At 40.9% G+C, this 17156-nt stretch overlaps 1 protein-coding gene across 25 annotated transcripts in view; it reads right to left on the bottom strand.

Moving 5' to 3' along the window:
• Positions 1–17156, bottom strand: part of RERE (arginine-glutamic acid dipeptide repeats) — a 466431-nt gene that overhangs the window by 115238 nt on the left and 334037 nt on the right. The window lies entirely within an intron of this gene.

Here is a 17156-nt window from a genome sequence, read left to right as displayed (position 1 = left end):
CAGGTGTTCAAGACCAGCCTGGCCAACATGGTGAAACCGCATCCCTACTAAAAAACTACAAAAATTAGGCAGGCGCGGTGGCAGGCGCCTATAATCCCAGCTACTCGGGAGGCTGAGGCAGGCAGGAGAATCGCTTGAACCCAGGCGGCAGAGGTTGCAGTGAGCCGAGATTGTGCCACTGCACTCCAGCCTGAGAGACAGAGTGAGACCCCATCTCGAAAAAATAATAATAGTAATAAGAAAAATAAAATCTTAGGTGCCTGCTACCAGGAAATTGCTCATAAGAACATAAAGCCCACTCCAAAAGCAAACTGCTGAGCGGATGAAGTTCAATGAAATATCATTAATCCCTGTGGCATTCCGGCCTTTTGGTGAACCAAGAAGAGTTTTAAACTACAGCTGGAAGAGATGCTTCCACTGAAGTGTTGAACATCTCGTTGTAGTTGTTCCGTTTGTTAGAGAGCATGGCTGCAGCCTGCATAATGCCCCTCAGCTGAATTTCTACTGATGAGCTTAATGGGGAAAGAGGCACTCCTCTGAACAAGTCCTGGCATTCCCACCTCCTTCACAAAACTTTATTTCAGATGGCAGTTTCTCCTAAGAAGCTATTCCAGTGACACGGTAACTCGAGTTTCCTTCCCTACTCTGTTCTCTATATAATGGTGGATTCTCTCCCTTTGTTTGACCTGTTGTCTGGCCTCTTAAAATATCCCTATTCCTTAAAAAAATAGTCCCTATTCCTGACTTTCCCATGATACCAGTAAGTATTGAGAGTCCCTACCCGTCCTCACCCCTACACAAAGACACATCTGAGAAGTAAAAAGTGTGGGATTATTTACCCAAAGTGATAAATTTTTTTTTCTCTCTTTTTTTTTTTTTTGGAGATGGAGTCTCACTCTGTTGCCCAGGCTGGAGTGCAGTGGCACGATCTCGACTCACTGCAACCTCCGCCTCCCAGTTCAAGCGATTCTCCTGCCTCAGCCTCCTGAGTAGCTGGGACTACAGGCGCCCGCCACCACGCCCGGCTAATTTTGTGTATTTTTAGTAGAGATGGGGTTTCGCCAAGTTGGCCAGGCTGGTCTTGAACTGACCTCACGTGATCCACCCACCTCCAAAGTGCTGGGATTACAGGCATGAGTCACCATGCTCGGCCCCAAAGTGATATTTCCTGAATGGATGAAGGAAGAATATTATTGCGCTACCATAAGTGTTTCACAGGGGCCAGTACAAAACTTGCTCAAGTGGCTGTTCTGGTGTGCCCTCCTCCTTAGGAAACCTAAGGGACTCTTTCCTCCTTAGGGAACCAAGGGGACTCTTTCTAAAGGGGCACTATCTTCTTAATGTTATAGACATTGACTTCTACCTTGTAGAAATCTTGTCTGAGAAAATTCTGAGACATCTTTAAAGAAATACTTTTTTTTTTTTTGAGACAGAGTCTCGCTCTGTCACCAGGCTGGAGTGCAGTGGCACAATCTCGGCTCACTGAAACCTCCACCTTCCAGGTTCAAGCGATTCTCCTGCCTCAGCCTCCTGAGTAGCTGGGACTACAGGCGCACCACCACACCCAGCTAATTTTTGTATTTTTAGTAGAGATGGGGTTTCACCATGTTGGCCAGGATGGTCTCCATCTCTTGACCTCGTGATCCCCCCCGCCTTAGCCTCCCAAAGTGTTGGGATTACAGGTGTGAGCCACAGCGCCCAGCCTTTTTATTAAAGATACACTTTTAACATGCTAGAAGTTGTTATGGCCTACACAGCTTCATAATAGGGAAACTTACCTTTACAACATTTGGGGAAAATTACTGGTGATCAGGACATCTTTCTTTCCTTCAACACATTTATTGAGTGCTCAACTATGCCAGGCACTCTATTAGGTGCTGGGATATATCAAATAGCCCTTCTTTTTTTCTCTCTTTGAGACAGGGTGTTGGCTCTGTCTCCCACACTGGAGTGCAGTGGCACGATCATGGCTCACTGCAGCCTCAATCTCCTGGGCTCAAGCAGTCCTCCCACTTCAGCCACCCAAGTACTAGGACAGCTGTGCACCATGCCTAATTTTTGTATTTTTGGTAGAAATAGGGTTTTGCCATGCTGTCCGGGGTTGCTTTTTTTTTTTTTTTTTTTTTTTTTTTTTGAGAAACAGTTTCACTCTGTTGCCTGAGCTAGAGTGCAATGGCACAATCAGCCCACTTCCGCCTGAATTCCTGCGCTCAAGCAATCCTCCTGCCGCAGCCTCCCAAGCAGCTCAGCTTACAGGCATGCACCACCATGCCTGGCTAATTTTTTTTATTTTTTGTAGAGATAGGAACTCACTATGCTGCCTAGTGCGGTCTCAAACTCTTGGGTTCAAGTGGTCTTCCTGTCTAGACCTCCTAAAGTGCTGGGATTACAGGCATGAGCCACTGCACCTGCCCCAAATAACCCTTCTTAAGACGCAGTCTCAATCTTGCTGCCCAGGCTGCAGTGCAATGGCATGATCTCGGCTCATTACAACCTCTGCCTCCCGGCTTCATGTGATTCTCCTGCCTCAGCATCCAGACTAGCTGGGACTACAGGCGCACGTCATCACGCCCGGCTAATTTTTGTATTTTTAGTAGAGATGAGGTTTCACCATGTTGGCCAGGCTGGTCTTGAACTCCTGACCTCAGGTGATCTGCCCACCTCGGCCTCCCAAAGTGTTGGGATTACAGGCATGAGTCACTGCACCCAGCCAAAGTTTTTCTTTCTTTAGATGAGGATAATGTTCAAGAAATAATGTTCAAGAAAGAGCTAAACTGGATATTTCAACTATATTCCTTACATAAAGTAGAATTGGTAGATTTATCAAAACACTGGCTATCTTAAATCTCTAAAAATTGTCATTAGAAACATTCCCCTCTAATATAACATCAAGTTCTGAAGGATTGCCATAATTTCATATTGTGAAAAACATTACGTAGATTTCAAATTTTAAACACCTGATCACGACCACACAGCTACGTCTATAGTCAGGAAATTAAACACAGGCTTCCCAATATTGCTAAGGTAAAATGTCCTTTAATGTGAATAAGATTTTCTATCATTTTCCTAAGAAGGCTATGCAAAATAAATTGCCATGAAGATGGGGAAAAAAGAAACACCTCTCAAACATCTTACAGCTTCACTTTGTAGCCACAGAAAAGCAATTAAAGCAAGATAATTAAACCTTTCTGTCCATTTTGCAGCCAAGTCAGGCTGGTAAAATCTGGGATTAAATGCAATTTTAATGTAGAGTATAGAGAACTGTACATTTTGGAGCAACTGTAAAAAGATCAGTACAAAAAGCAGGGACCAAGATAAAGCATCGTGACTCAGACAGCTTCCAATCTTTGAAAGCTAGGGAGGGGAGAAGCACTTAGATCTTATGCTACCCCCACGCAACCACTATAGCAGGATGTCATTTAGCAGAAAGCACTTTCAGATTCATCACCACAGGTGTGTGGCAGTGGTGTTTTTTTGTTTTGTTTTTTTTTTTTTTTTTTTTTTTACTAAATCCAATGATCAAGGAAACATTTACTTGTAAATCTTTCCGCCTCTTTTCCACATCACTAAACTGCATGACTGCATTTCTACCCAAATAAAACCTGTCTTCCCTAAACCACAGGTTAAGACCTAGGATTTATGATTAGGGAATCTGATAACAAAACAGTGATTTCTTCAACAATCCACCAGCCTTTCAAGTCATTCCATCTCAGAACTATGCCTGTTTTGCTGTTTTCTAGCAATTGGCCTTTGGTCTCTGGGTTTGCTCCATGGAATCCTCTGAGATGTGATTTTTCCTTCGTTTTTGGTTGTTCATTGTGAAAGAACAAATGTGAGTGAACTCTTTCCCTATGTGGTGTCTTGCCCTCTTCTGCCACACCTTCTGCAGCAGAAGTCCTTGGTGTCCTTGAACCCAGTAGGACATTCCAGCCTCAGAGGCAGGCTGCTCACACCATATTCTCTTTGCTTCCATTCATTCAACCAAGAGGTACCAAGCAACTCTGCCTGCTAGCAATGGGGAGGGATACAGTGGTGTGCAAAGACAGGCATGCATGAACTATGCAAAGTGGACTTCATCGGGGATTTTGGTGCTAAAAACAATAGTAACTTCTGAATAACAAACAAGTCGTCTGGCTCCACTATAACAAAAGTAACCACTGTACTGATTCATTCAGAGCCAAAGACACTGTGCCACAATAACTAGACATATTTAGCTAGTTGCATAAAAAGCTCTCAGTAACTAACTCTGGGTGCTACAATAAATTAACAACTAGTCAATACCTTCTGCAGCCTAGTGAAAACAGTACAGGATGTGAGGCAAGTGACAGATTCTTGCTAATAGCCCTGTCCCGAACCAGCTGAGTTGAGGTTTTCATCTGTAAAATGGACCTAACACCACCAGCCCTCAGCTGTGTCACAGAACAATGGAAAGTGCTAAATGAGACAAAATGTGTCAAGATACTCTGAAATGTAAAATAGCTGTAAGCTGTACAGTGGTATCATCATGGGGAGTAATATTTTAGATACATGGCTCTTACCTAACACTATTCAAACAAGAAGTTCAATAAAGCCAAGAATGCCGGTAGTCACTACACATCTGCAACTGTCTTACTACAGCCTCTGACCTCCTTCTGATTAGCAGAAAGAAAGGATCATGCTACAAGAAAAACATTTCTGCATAATTGCCCAAGTTAAATCTGCTACTCTCACTCTGCCTGACAAATCATTCCATGCTTATTACTTTCTATAATTTAATATATATAAGTGCTTTACTGGCAAGCTTCTCAAAAGAATAAATAATACTTAATGACTGCCTACAGTTTAATTAACTCATGATTGAACTTCTCATGGATTGCTATAAACGTTAAATTATATCCTTCCTCAAAGCTACCATGGATAAAAATCTTGTTTAAAGCTTTAACTCTTTTGCCTAAACAATTCTGAAATTCCAGCAAATCTGTATGTTGAGCAGAGAGGTAAGAGAATCCACCTTAATGCATGGTTATAAAGTGTGTTATTTTATAGAGCAAGGATGAGGTCTTAATTTTTATAAGATTGAAAATGTGCACATGTGCAAGCACCTCATTAATATTACAGCAGTCATTAAACATCTCTGGATCTCAGGCAATCTTATTAGCATAAACTCTGTGTATTACCACAAGGTTTCAAGTTTCTATTCTGGCTTCTCATCTTAGCTACCATTTTCTGTCTGCGTGATGTTGCAAATAAATTTTCCTTTTGGCATGGCTCAGCTGTCAGGCACCTCTGTTCTATAATGAACTCATGAATTACACCTCCCTGCTCTGACATCTCTGGTCTCACACATCAAAATATTGTTCTTCAATTGTAATTTATAACTTAATTCAAATGTCCCTTTTCCCGTGACCTTTTTAGATCAAATGGCATTGCATCTGGCAGTTTCTACTATGCCAAAGCATACTTTTCAAATATAGCCATTATAATAACTATATAAAAAGCCTACTTAAGTTAGACTGCATTCAGGCTAATTAAATAATTCCAGTCCATTAAGAACAATATTAGATATCAAAGTCTTTTGCTATGCAAAATATCTGTTTATACATCACAAGAAACTGTCAAAATAATTGAGAAAGGAAAAAAAGGATTTGGAATAAATCTTAAAATTCTTCATATAGTTTTAATTAATTATTTCAACTATTAAGATAAGTGAGAAAGACCTTGCCAAAATATGTTCAAAACAAAATTTAAAAATTTCTTAGCCACGTGCAGTGGCTTACACCTGTAATCCCAGAACTTTGGGAGGCTGAAGTGGGCAGATCACCTGAGGTCAGGAGTTTGAGACCAGCCTGGCCAACATGGTGAAACCCCGTCTCTACCAAAAATACAAAAATTAGCCAGGTGTGGTGGCGCACACCTGTAATCCCAGCTACTTGGGAGGCTGAGGCAGGAGAATCGCTTAAACCTGGAAGGCAGAGGTTGCAGTTAGCCGAGATTGCGCCACTGCACTCCAGCCTGGGTGACAGAGCGAGATTTTGTCTTTAAAAAAAAAAAAATTCTTGGCTGGGTGTGGTGGCTCACACCTGTAATCCCAGCACTTTGAGAGACCAAGGTGGGCAGGTCACTTGAGGTCAGGAGTTTGAGACCAGCCTGGCCAACATGGTGAAACCCTGTCTCTACTAAAAAGAAATACAAAAATTAGCTAGGCATGGTAGCGTGTGCCCGTAATCTCAGCTACTCAGGAGGCTGAGGCAGAAGAATCTCTTGAACCCGGGAGTCAGAGGTTGCAGTGAGCCAAGATCACGCCACTGCACTCTAGCCTAGGCGAAAAGAGTGAGACTCTGTCTTAAGAAAAAAAAAAAAAAGAAATGAAAAAGAAAAATTTCTTATAACCATAATTCACAAATATCAATACATTTTCATTTATACCTCCATCATCGATGACCTAGTGCCAAGTCAATATATATGAAACACGTAAATGTTAAAAAACTAGAATTGAAACTAAGAGCACAATGTTTATTTTTATTTGGCCACTATCATTTCATATAATGCTACTAGGTACCAGAGAAGCTAAAATTTGTCCGAATGGTCTTATGGGAGCAAAATTCAGGGATAATGGAAAAGACAAAGAATTTAACTGCAGAGGGTAGGGCTTGAGAGAAAGGTCCAGTTAATTTTCAGAAGGAAATATACAGTTATTGAACCAACCTTCCCTCCCTCTTTCCATCACTTTCTGAAACTACGATGTTCCAGGAATTAAGCGCCAGCCCTGGAGTCAACATGGAAGAAAGGAGGGGCTCACAACATTTGCTGAGCAGTGCACAGTGTGGTAGGAACTGTGTTAGGTCTTTATGATTTCATCATTCCACACGCCTCTCTTCCATGGCAAGAGTACTAAAAACGAGGAAATGAAATCCAGAGGTTCAGTATGTTTCTCTAGGCCACTTCCCTAGCAAGTAGCAGCATGAGGATTCTAACATAAACCCATGTTCTAGGAAGATGTCCCTACCCTAGAATGTCGCTACTGGGGCAGTTTAGGACAGGCAATCTGGTGGGAGCAATGGGCACAGGGACTTTTTCCGCTGCAATGACAAAGCAAGCACACTGTCTTTTCTTAACTTGGGGCTAGGGGATGAGGGTGGGTGGAGGAAAGGAGGGAGCCAGCAGCTCAGAAAAAAGGAAAGACACACATGTAAACAAACTAACAAAAAAATCCCCATCCATGAAAACACTCAAAGTGCTAAATGAAAGCTGATGGGGATGACATTTGCTCAGTCTGGAAAATCTAAAATGCATTCACAGAGTAGGTTTTGAAAATCAACAACCAGTGTAATATGATTAACTTGCCTATGCTTTATGAACAGCAACAACCAAATAAAAAACACTATTCTAGGAGAAATAAGCAGTGTTATTGTTGCAGTAAAAACAGGCTACACGAGGCAGGGCGGACCTGTGTCCTTCACTTCTTTCGCTGTCACAGAAGAGGCTGAGGTAGGTCATTTTTGGAACTTTCCAGTTTTCAACATTCCTTCACTTTACAAAGACTTTTTAAAAGGCAAAATATTATAGAATATTCTTCTAAAAAGGAATAAACAAATGGTAATAATGTTAATACATTAATTTACAAAAATAAAAAAACAATATAACCATTGAATTAAGCCACATTCCCCAGGCCAAACACTAAATGAATGGCTCCTGAACAGGCTTCACTTACACTTTAGGGATTAAGGTTGTGCCTCTTAATTTTCAAGTCTCTGTGAAAGCTGAAGTTTATGCCACAGGTCTTTAAATGCAATTATGGATAATTAATCATTTACATAGCTAACAGGTCTACAGCCTGACTCCTTTTTTATAAATGCGAGATCAGCCACAGAACAGTAGAAAGGGAGGGTGCGGAAGGTGTAGGCTGCTTGCCGGGGCAGGAGGACTCCACAGACGCAGTCAATAATCTACTAAGAAGACTCAGCTTGAGGACCCACAATGAGTGTAACTCTGGCCACAGGGAGAAAAGCTCCTGGCACATTCGTGAACCTAGACTGTTTATGCTGCTTTTCTCAATAATTATTTGTCAGCTGAGAAAGACCTATGTCTGACCACAAGTGGAAATGGTTCGGGACCACAAGCGAAAACTAAAACATGTTTTCACTTACTCTTGGCATCCTCACAGCCTTGAAAACAGAAAAAAATATGTGACATGAAACGGGGCAGAAGGCTGGAGGATGACGTAAAAACCACAGGTCTCACCATCTCACGCAGGCACTAGTGAACCCACTCATACACGCTAAATTGACCGAGAAAGTGTGTGTGAAAGGCTTTCGCACAAAAACACAAAATCAAGACCAGTTACATCAGTATTAAGAAACATTTATAGTAACTGCTTTAAATCCTACTTAGTAGAATTGAGGTACAGAAATAATTGCCCCCAATCCAAGGGCTCAGCAGTCTGAATCTCAGTGCTTTGTGATGAGTGATTCTAAGGTTATGCAAACAACAGTCCACTTAATATTTTTGGCAATGATAATGAAGTTATGGAACAACGAAGACTGAAGAGGCATACACTAATGCATATAAAGCTCCAGAGTTGGGAAAATATACAAGCGACTGCACTTTTATCTAAAAACTTCAGCCAAGAACACAGCTTTAGTAATTAAGAAATAAGCAAAAAGCAACCAAAACAGTGTCCCCAAAAGCCAAGGCCCTGGAGAGCCAGGAAGCTCCCACTCTGAGCCTTAGACACTTAGTTACCTCACAATTCTAGCTTTCCCAATCTAATAACAGGTCTCAAAAGAAAAAATCAGAAAGACTATGATTTCAAAAGAGAAGAGCAGCAGCAGACAGCCTGACTGTGGGAGACACAAAAATTTAGCAACTATTATGCAAACCAAAGAGCTCAAACTCTAACAGTTACACATTCTTTTGTTAATGGACACCAGTAATGATCACTCAGAGGCATCGAGTAAAGGTGGACTTGACTTGAGAAGATATGAAAATGTATTCCTCCTCATTTCTAAAATGGAAGAAAAAAAGTAAAGAAAGAAGAAAAGGAGGAGAAGAGCCAGTTTTCCTAAAAATGCTGGGATAACTAGTACTCTAAAGTGCTGCAGTGGCTGGAATACACAGCCCAACAAATACCGGGTATGGGGAGAAGACAGGCCACCTAACCAATAGGGGAACAGGAAGGACAGGAGTGGGGCACCCCAGTGTCATTACCTATGAACCACAGAAAGTTGCTGGGTAAGGGGGAAACATCTAAGATTCTGGAGGACAGGGCTGGCCAGGACAACACAGGTTGTCAGAGTCCAGTGGGACTGGGCTCTGGGGAGGGCTGTGGAACTGAAGCTAAAACAGACACCAGAGACTTGAAAAAGCTACAGCTTCAAGGATTGCCTGAGTTTATCCCAGGCCAGCTCAAAGACCAACCTTAAAACAACAGAACTTGCCTGCAAGGGTCGCTAATGGGCAATACCTTCCCTACTCTATCAGGCCCAGGCTAGGACTGGCTCAGGCTGGACCCAGAGTTTTGAGGGGCTAGGGTAGTGGCTGAGGAAGAAACACTGGGCAACCTGGGAGGTCAGAACGTATCAATTAATATGGTAGTTATACATAACAATTTTGTTATCTAAATAAATATATTCTTTGCATAAGGAAGCCAAATACTCCCTATTTTATAAATCAAATGTCCTCACATTACAGAAATATCATAGCCACTACTAGAAATATTTTTATACATTCTCAATATCAGAAACTCCACACTTTAAATAAGTCATAACAGCTGGGCAAGGTGGCTCACACCTGTAATCCCAGCACTTTCAGAGGCCAAGGCAGGAAGACTTCTTGAGGCCAAGAGTTTGAGACCAGCCTGGACAACACAGTGAGACCCTGTCTCTACAAAAAAAAAATTTTTAAATAAATAAAAATAAGCAAGTCACAATAGATGGAAAAATAATAATAATGAACTTTTTTTTTAATTTCAAAATAAGTAATATATTTTAGTAATATTTTACATAATAGTCATTTTAACTGTGGTAGGCCAAAAAATGACCACCAGAAGATATACACACCAAATCCCTGGAACCTATGAATGTGACCTCTTTTGGGAAAAGGGTCTTTGCAGATGTGCTAAGGATCTTGAAATAAAGGAGACGATTCTAGATAACTTAGGTGGGCCCTAACTCCAATGACAAGTAGTTATAAAACAGAGGTGGTGGAGAAACCCAGACTGGAGAAGACACAGACACACAGAAGAGAAGGCAGCGTGAAGATGAGCAGAGAAAGATGGGGCCACAGCCAAAATGTGCAAACAGCCACCAGAAGCTACAAGAGGCAAAGAGTGGGCTCCGCCAGGAGGAGCCGGAGGGGTACCCCACTGATAACTTGATGTCAGATTTCTGGCTTCCAGAACTGTGAGAGAACACCTCTCTGTCGTTTTAGCCACCAAGTTTGGGTAATTTGTTACAGTAGCCACAGGAAATAAATACACTAACATTCAAAAATTGGGGATAAAAAATTATTTAAGAGAGCTATAAAAAAGCATTCTGAGGTATGTTTCCAAAATATAGGAAATGAATACTAGGACAAATATTATAAATTTTAGAATTTTGTAGTGTGCTGTAGAACTAATACATGAGCCCTTCTGAAACTCATGGGCCTGATTTGTTCTAACAATGAAGTGTTCACTTAGATTCTCATCAAACACCCTCCCCACAAGGGCTGCAGAAACTCAAACATGTTAATTACCAAATAAATAAACGAATATATGATTTTATTAAAGCCTTTTTTTTTTTTTTTTTGGAGACAGAGTCTCGCTCTGTTGCCCAGGCTGCAGTGTACTGACGTCATCTCGGCTCACTGCAACCTCCACCTCCTGGGTCAAGCAATTCTCCTGCCCCAACCTCCTGAGTGGTTGAGATTACAGGTGTGCACCACCACACCCGGCTAATTTTTGTATTTTTAGTAGAGACGGGGTTTCACCATGTTGGTCAGGCTAGTCTTGAACTCTTGACCTCGTGATCTGCGCGCCTTGGCCTCCCAAAATGCTGAGATTACAGGCCTGAGCCACCAGGCCTGGAAATTTTTTTTTTTTTTTTTTTTTAGATGAAGTCTTGCTCTGTTGCCCAGGCTGGAGTACAGTGGCATGATCTCAGCTCACTGCAAACTCCACCTCCCAGGTTCAAGTGATTCTCCTGCCTTGGTCTCCCAAGTAGCTGGAATTACAGGCATGCACCACCATACTTGGGTAATTTTTGTATTTTTAGTAGAGATGGGGTTTCACCATATTGGCCAGGCTGGTCTTGAACTCCTGACCTAAGGTGATCCACCCGCCTTGGCCTCCCAAAGTGCTGGGATTACAGGCACGAGCCACTGCACCCGGCCTAAGCCTGTTTTTAAATGTAAAAAGGCTAAAGGCTTTTATGAATTTGCTGAAGACATTATATTATTAATACTTAATAAGCTCAAATATGTTAAAATTCTAACTGATCAAATGGTAAGTGGATGTTTTTATAAATACCACATACATCTCAAAACATTTTACCACTCTCTAACATGGAAAAAAATCATCTGATAAAGAAGTTTGTTAAATGAGTAAATGAACTTTCTAACTTATGCCAAACAAAAGTAAAAGCTGAATCACATTCCTCAGTCCCTGCTGAGCACCTAGGAAACAGGAAGGAGATGCAGGAAAAGCTGTGGCATGAAGGATTTCTGATTGGCTGAACAGCAAATCCTCCAAATTACAAATTAACCAGACATTTCTTTCTTTTTCTGAGATGGGGTCTCGCTCTGTCACCAGGCTGGAGTGCAGTGGCGTGATCTTGGCTCACTGCAACCTCCACCTCCTGGGTTCAAGTGATTCTCCTGCCTTAGCCTCCCGAGTAGCTGGGACTACAGGAGCACGCCACCACGCCCAGCTAATCTTTGTATTTTTAGTAGAGATGGGGTTTCACCATGTTGGCTAGGATGGTCTCAATCTCTTGACCTCGTGATCTGCCTGCCTTGGCCTCCCAAAGTGCTGGGATTACATGCGTGAGACCACGCCCGGCCCGATTAACCAGACATTTCAAGAAGACGCTATAAGGTACTGGCCTCAATTTAAACCAAGTTTAAATAGTTATGTATATAAATATTGTGTATATAAATAAGTGTGCTTATTAATTTTTAGATGATAACCACACTTGCTTCATAGAATTGTTATGAAGATTAAATGAATTCATTCATAAAAAACACTTAAACTTTTGCCTAGCATATAAATACTCAAACCACAAATACATTTCAATTTTATTGTTTTTATTAATAAAATCAGGAAGCTGACCAATAGTTGATGCCTAAAAAAATAAAATTAATAGTGATGAACTTAAGGTCCTATGACTGGCTCAAAATTCAGTGGAAAAGCTCAGGGTGGGAAAGAAATGGCTTATCAAAAGCACATATACAAGGAAAAATGAAACATAACAAGACTACAACACAGGACTAAAAAGAATGTGATGAGCACACATTCTTATAAGCTGAGACTGCACTGAGAAGATGAGCTTTTAGGATAACTGAGGGGTATCCCCGGGTCACCTTATGTTGATCAGACCTGAGGAGTGTTGCTTAGTGCAGGTGCCACATTTTAAATGACAGGCAAAGCAGACCAGGAGGATAAATAAAATGGAATATATAAAAATGGCTAATACCACCACACGGATGACGCCTGAAAACAGTACCCCCTCAGTAAAAGAAAGCAGTCACAAAAGGCCACTTATTATATGATGCCATTTATATGCAATGTCCAAAATGGGCATATCTATAGAGACAAAAAGCAGATGAGTGGTTGCCTAGGGTTGGGAAACGAAAATGGGGAGTGACTGCTAATAGGAACAAGGTTTCTTTTTGCGGTGATGAAGATTTTCTAAAATAGATTGTGGTGATAGTTGCAGAACTCTGTGAATATACTAAAAGCCATAAAATTGCACACTCTGAATGGGTGAATGTTACCCTAATAAAGCTGTTACATAAAGAAAAGAAGAAAGGAATGCCTTAAGAAACATAAGAGTGGTTAAGAGGCAGGTGAAGCCAGAACCACAGCTGTGGAGGGCTGCATTAGGACCAAGGCCAACAAAGAGAGCCTGCATCAAGCCTTTTCCATGACAGTAAGTACGGAAGGTACCATTATCAGAGGTTGCTCATGTAAGTGGCCTTTTATCTCCCCGTCCACCCCAGAGAAGTTTAGATAATGCTCCCTCTCATGTTTAGGGAAAAGAAGAAAGTGGGGTATAAAGTTTGACTTTAAATAAAGCTACAGATTATCTAAAAAGAAACAAAGTACTAAATTTTAAAAGCCATTGCATTCAAATAAGACAAAAAATAGGCCAGGTGCGGTGGCTCACGCCTGTAATCCCAGCACTTCGGGATGCCGAGGCAGGTGGATCACGAGGTCAGGACATCGAGACCATCCTGGCTAACATGGTGAAACCCCATCTACTAAAAATACAAAAAAAATTAGCTGGGCGTGGTGGCAGGCGCCTGTAGTCCCAGCTACTTGGGAGGCTGAGGCAGGAGAATGGCGTGAGCCCAGGAGTTGGAGCTTGCAGTGAGTCAAGATGGTGCCACTGCACTCCAGCCTGGGCGACAGAGCGAGACTCCGTCTCAAAAAAAAAAAAAAAAAAAAAAAGACAAAAATTAAATCACGCAATTTGTGTTAAAATGTTGTTACATGGAACTTTAGAAGTGAATTTATGAATTTCTCAGCCCAAAGGAAGCCACATAGGTGAACATCTAAACACTTAATTTTCAAAACAATAGCTCAAAATCTTTCTAACTGATCAAAGTACAAACAATAAAAGTTGAAAATTATATATTATTATGCTAATAATCAGCTGAAAAGGTCTTGGTTATACCAGAAAACCTCAACTGCGTGATCTTTTTCTGCATCCTCACTAATGCTATAATTAACAGTGCAACATTCTGTTGACTTCAATATCCTGCTATTACATAAATAAAACACTGGCAACAGTGCCTGTCAAGGCTGATTTATATGAGGTGCTGTTCTGAAATTTATTGGATTTCCATAATAAGAAATCATACAGCATATCAGCTTTACCCATTAGACTTTCCAACAACAAATAAAAAATCCTGAACGACAAGAAAACCCAACATTTTACCTTAACCCAAGCCAGCAAACATTAACCATTTAATGTTGACTCATCTGGATAGAAACATTTAAGTAAAGGGTGTGGGTATGGAATGAATGTCAGAAGGCTCCTCTCACATGCTTAGGGAAAACTTATGAAAGGGCCTCCTGGCAATGCCTTATTTGGGAGCTGAGAAATATTCCACATTCAAGTCATAAGCACTGCAAAGCTAATCCAGGTCCAGATACTTTAGTGAAGGCCATTTATAATGAACAAACAAAATACTTGACAAAAATTCTATGGACTTAATTTTTTAGAATAAAAGAGAAATGAAAATGATCCTTAGAATAGGGTTATCTGCAATATTCTGCTATGCCAACTTCCTAACATCAATTTCTGGATGATCAAGTGATATGAACTTGAACTTGATTTATCCATTCAATCATTCAACAACCATTTAGTATCTCTCTACCATGTATCAGGCATCAGACTAGGGTTAGAAAACACAAATAATTAATACTCAATAGTTAACAAATAGTGATATTTATAGACCAGAGATGAAAAACTATGAAGCCGCTGGGAGCCTTGAATTCTTTGCTGAAGGAGATGTGGGTGTGCATAAATAAATAAGCAAACAAACATGCACTTTCTTGAATACATAAAGAGCTTAATCCAAACGTCTAAAAGCCACCCATGTCTCAGGGAATAAAACTGTCCAGGCGGAGGTGAAATCTTTGTTGCATGATTATAAATTTTACTTACACACAGTGAATATATAGTTATGTTTAGTGTTGGTGAGAAAATGGCAATAAATTACTGAGAAAGAGAAAACAAAATAATTTTAATTGTATTAGAAACTAGGAAAGATACCTGAGCCCAAAGAAGGAAATCCAACATCAGTTTAGTAAAAATAAGTTGGCATGATATATTCTAGAAAACCTTAGTCTGTCTCAAACGATGGGGCTTTTCTGTAGTTTCTAAATAGGAATATAAAGGTCTATTTTGTAAATGGCCAAATAAATGTAAGCACTCAAAGGTGGCTAAATTAACCCCATTAGGATAAGACAGATCATCTACATGTTATATAGCATGATGTTTACAAATTATGTCAGCTGCAAGTGTTCAGATGAGCCTAATGCAAACACTGTATGAGGAAACACACACAGAAATATTTCCACACAAGATCTTTCTGGGGAAACACTATTACTTCTTCATATTTAACATAAGCTTATATTTAATATATAAAAATACAAATAAAACTTTTTTTTTTTTTGAGATGGAGTCTCACTCTGTCGCCCAGGCTGGAGTGCAGTAGCGCCATCTCGGTTCACTGCAAGCTCTGCCTCCAGGCCACGCCATTCTCCTGCCTCAGCCTCCCAAGTAGCTGGGATTACAGGCGCCACCATCACGCCCAGCTAATTTTTGTAATTTTAGTAGAGATGGGGTTTCACTATGTTGGCCAGGCTGGTATGGAACTCCCAGCCTCAGGTGATCCACCCACCTTGGCCTCCCAGTGTGCTGGGATTACAGGTGTGAGCCACTGTGCCCAGCCAAATAAAACAATTTTACATTTATAGGTGTTCACATTTGAAATATTAAAATAAAATAAAACATATCATTGCTACATACAAAAAGGAATACGCCCAGTGTTACTAAGAAATCCCTCTTTTCCTAATGAGAGAGACCAACATGTTTATTACATCTTCTTCCTCTACAGCAGTACAAAGCTGTTTCTTATGTATGAAAAGATAAGAAATACATGTTAACATAAACTGTCCTGAACTATCTGCCAGTTCACCATTGGACCAAAGGTAGCAAGTCATGTGGCCATGAAAATAAGATATTTATTAACTGCCTCTGTGATTCTTCAATGAGGCCTCTACTATTAAGAATGTGGGCTGGATCCGGTGGCTTACGCCTGTAACCCCAGCACTTTGGGAGGCCGAGGTGGGCAGATCACCTGAGGTAGGGAGTTCGAGACCAGCCTGACCAATATGGAGAAACCCCGTCTCTACTAAGAATACAAAATTAGCTGCGCGTGGTGCCGCATGTCTGTAATCCTAGCTACTTGGGAGGCTGAGGCAGGAGAATCACTTGAACCTGGGAGGCGGAGGTTGTGGTGAGCTGAGATTGCGCCATTGCACTCCAGCCTGAGCAACAAGAGCGAAACTCTGTCTCAAAAAAAAGACATACGGCTGAAGTTTTATATAACCTGAAAACCATCTTCATTAAATTAAAACAGACTAAACACTCCAAACAAAAGGCAGAGCTTGCCAAACTGGATAAAAAGGCATGAAACAACTAAAGAACACAGGAGATGTTACCTTAAATACAAGAAAAAACAAGATTCAAAGTAAGAAGTTGTAAAGAGATGTACCATGCAGACAACAAGCATAAGAAAACTATAGTGGCTGTATTAATATTAGACAAAATAGACTTCAAGACAAAGAATATTAGTAGACACAAACAAGGTTACAGCAGAAAGGTAAAAGGGTCAAAAGACAGAGAAAGACACAAATATTTTAAGTGTTCATGTGTCTAATAACCAACTTCAAATACATGAAGCCAAAATTAACAGAATCAAAAGGAGAAACAACCAACTCTACAATCACTTTTTTTTTTTTTTTTTTTTTTTGGAAATGGAGTCTCGCTCTATTGGCAGGCTGGAGTGCAGTGGCGCGATCTTGGCTCACTGCAACCTCCACCTCCCAGATTCAAGCAATTCTCCTGCCTCAGGCTCCTGAGTAGCTGGGACTACAGGTGTGCGCCACCACGCCCAGCTAATTTTTGTATTTTTAGTAGAGACGGGGTTTCACCACGCTGGCCAAGATGGTCTCGATCTTTTGACCTTGTGATCTGCCCACCTCGGCCTCCCAAAGTGCTGGGATTACAGGCATAAGCCACCGCGCCTGGCCTACAATCACTATTGAAGACTTTCATACATGTCTCTCAGTAACATACAACTAGGTGATAAAAAAAATTAGTATAAGAAAAGATATGAATACTAACATCAACTACTGACACCTGCATAACAGCACACCCAGTAACTACAGAGTATAAGTTGATTAC

The sequence above is a fragment of the Pongo abelii genome, chromosome 1, assembly GCF_028885655.2.
Source record: "Pongo abelii isolate AG06213 chromosome 1, NHGRI_mPonAbe1-v2.0_pri, whole genome shotgun sequence".
Taxonomy (NCBI): domain Eukaryota; kingdom Metazoa; phylum Chordata; class Mammalia; order Primates; family Hominidae; genus Pongo; species Pongo abelii.
The sequence above is the reverse complement of the archived record's forward strand: the minus strand, read 5'-3'. Positions and strand labels throughout refer to the sequence as shown.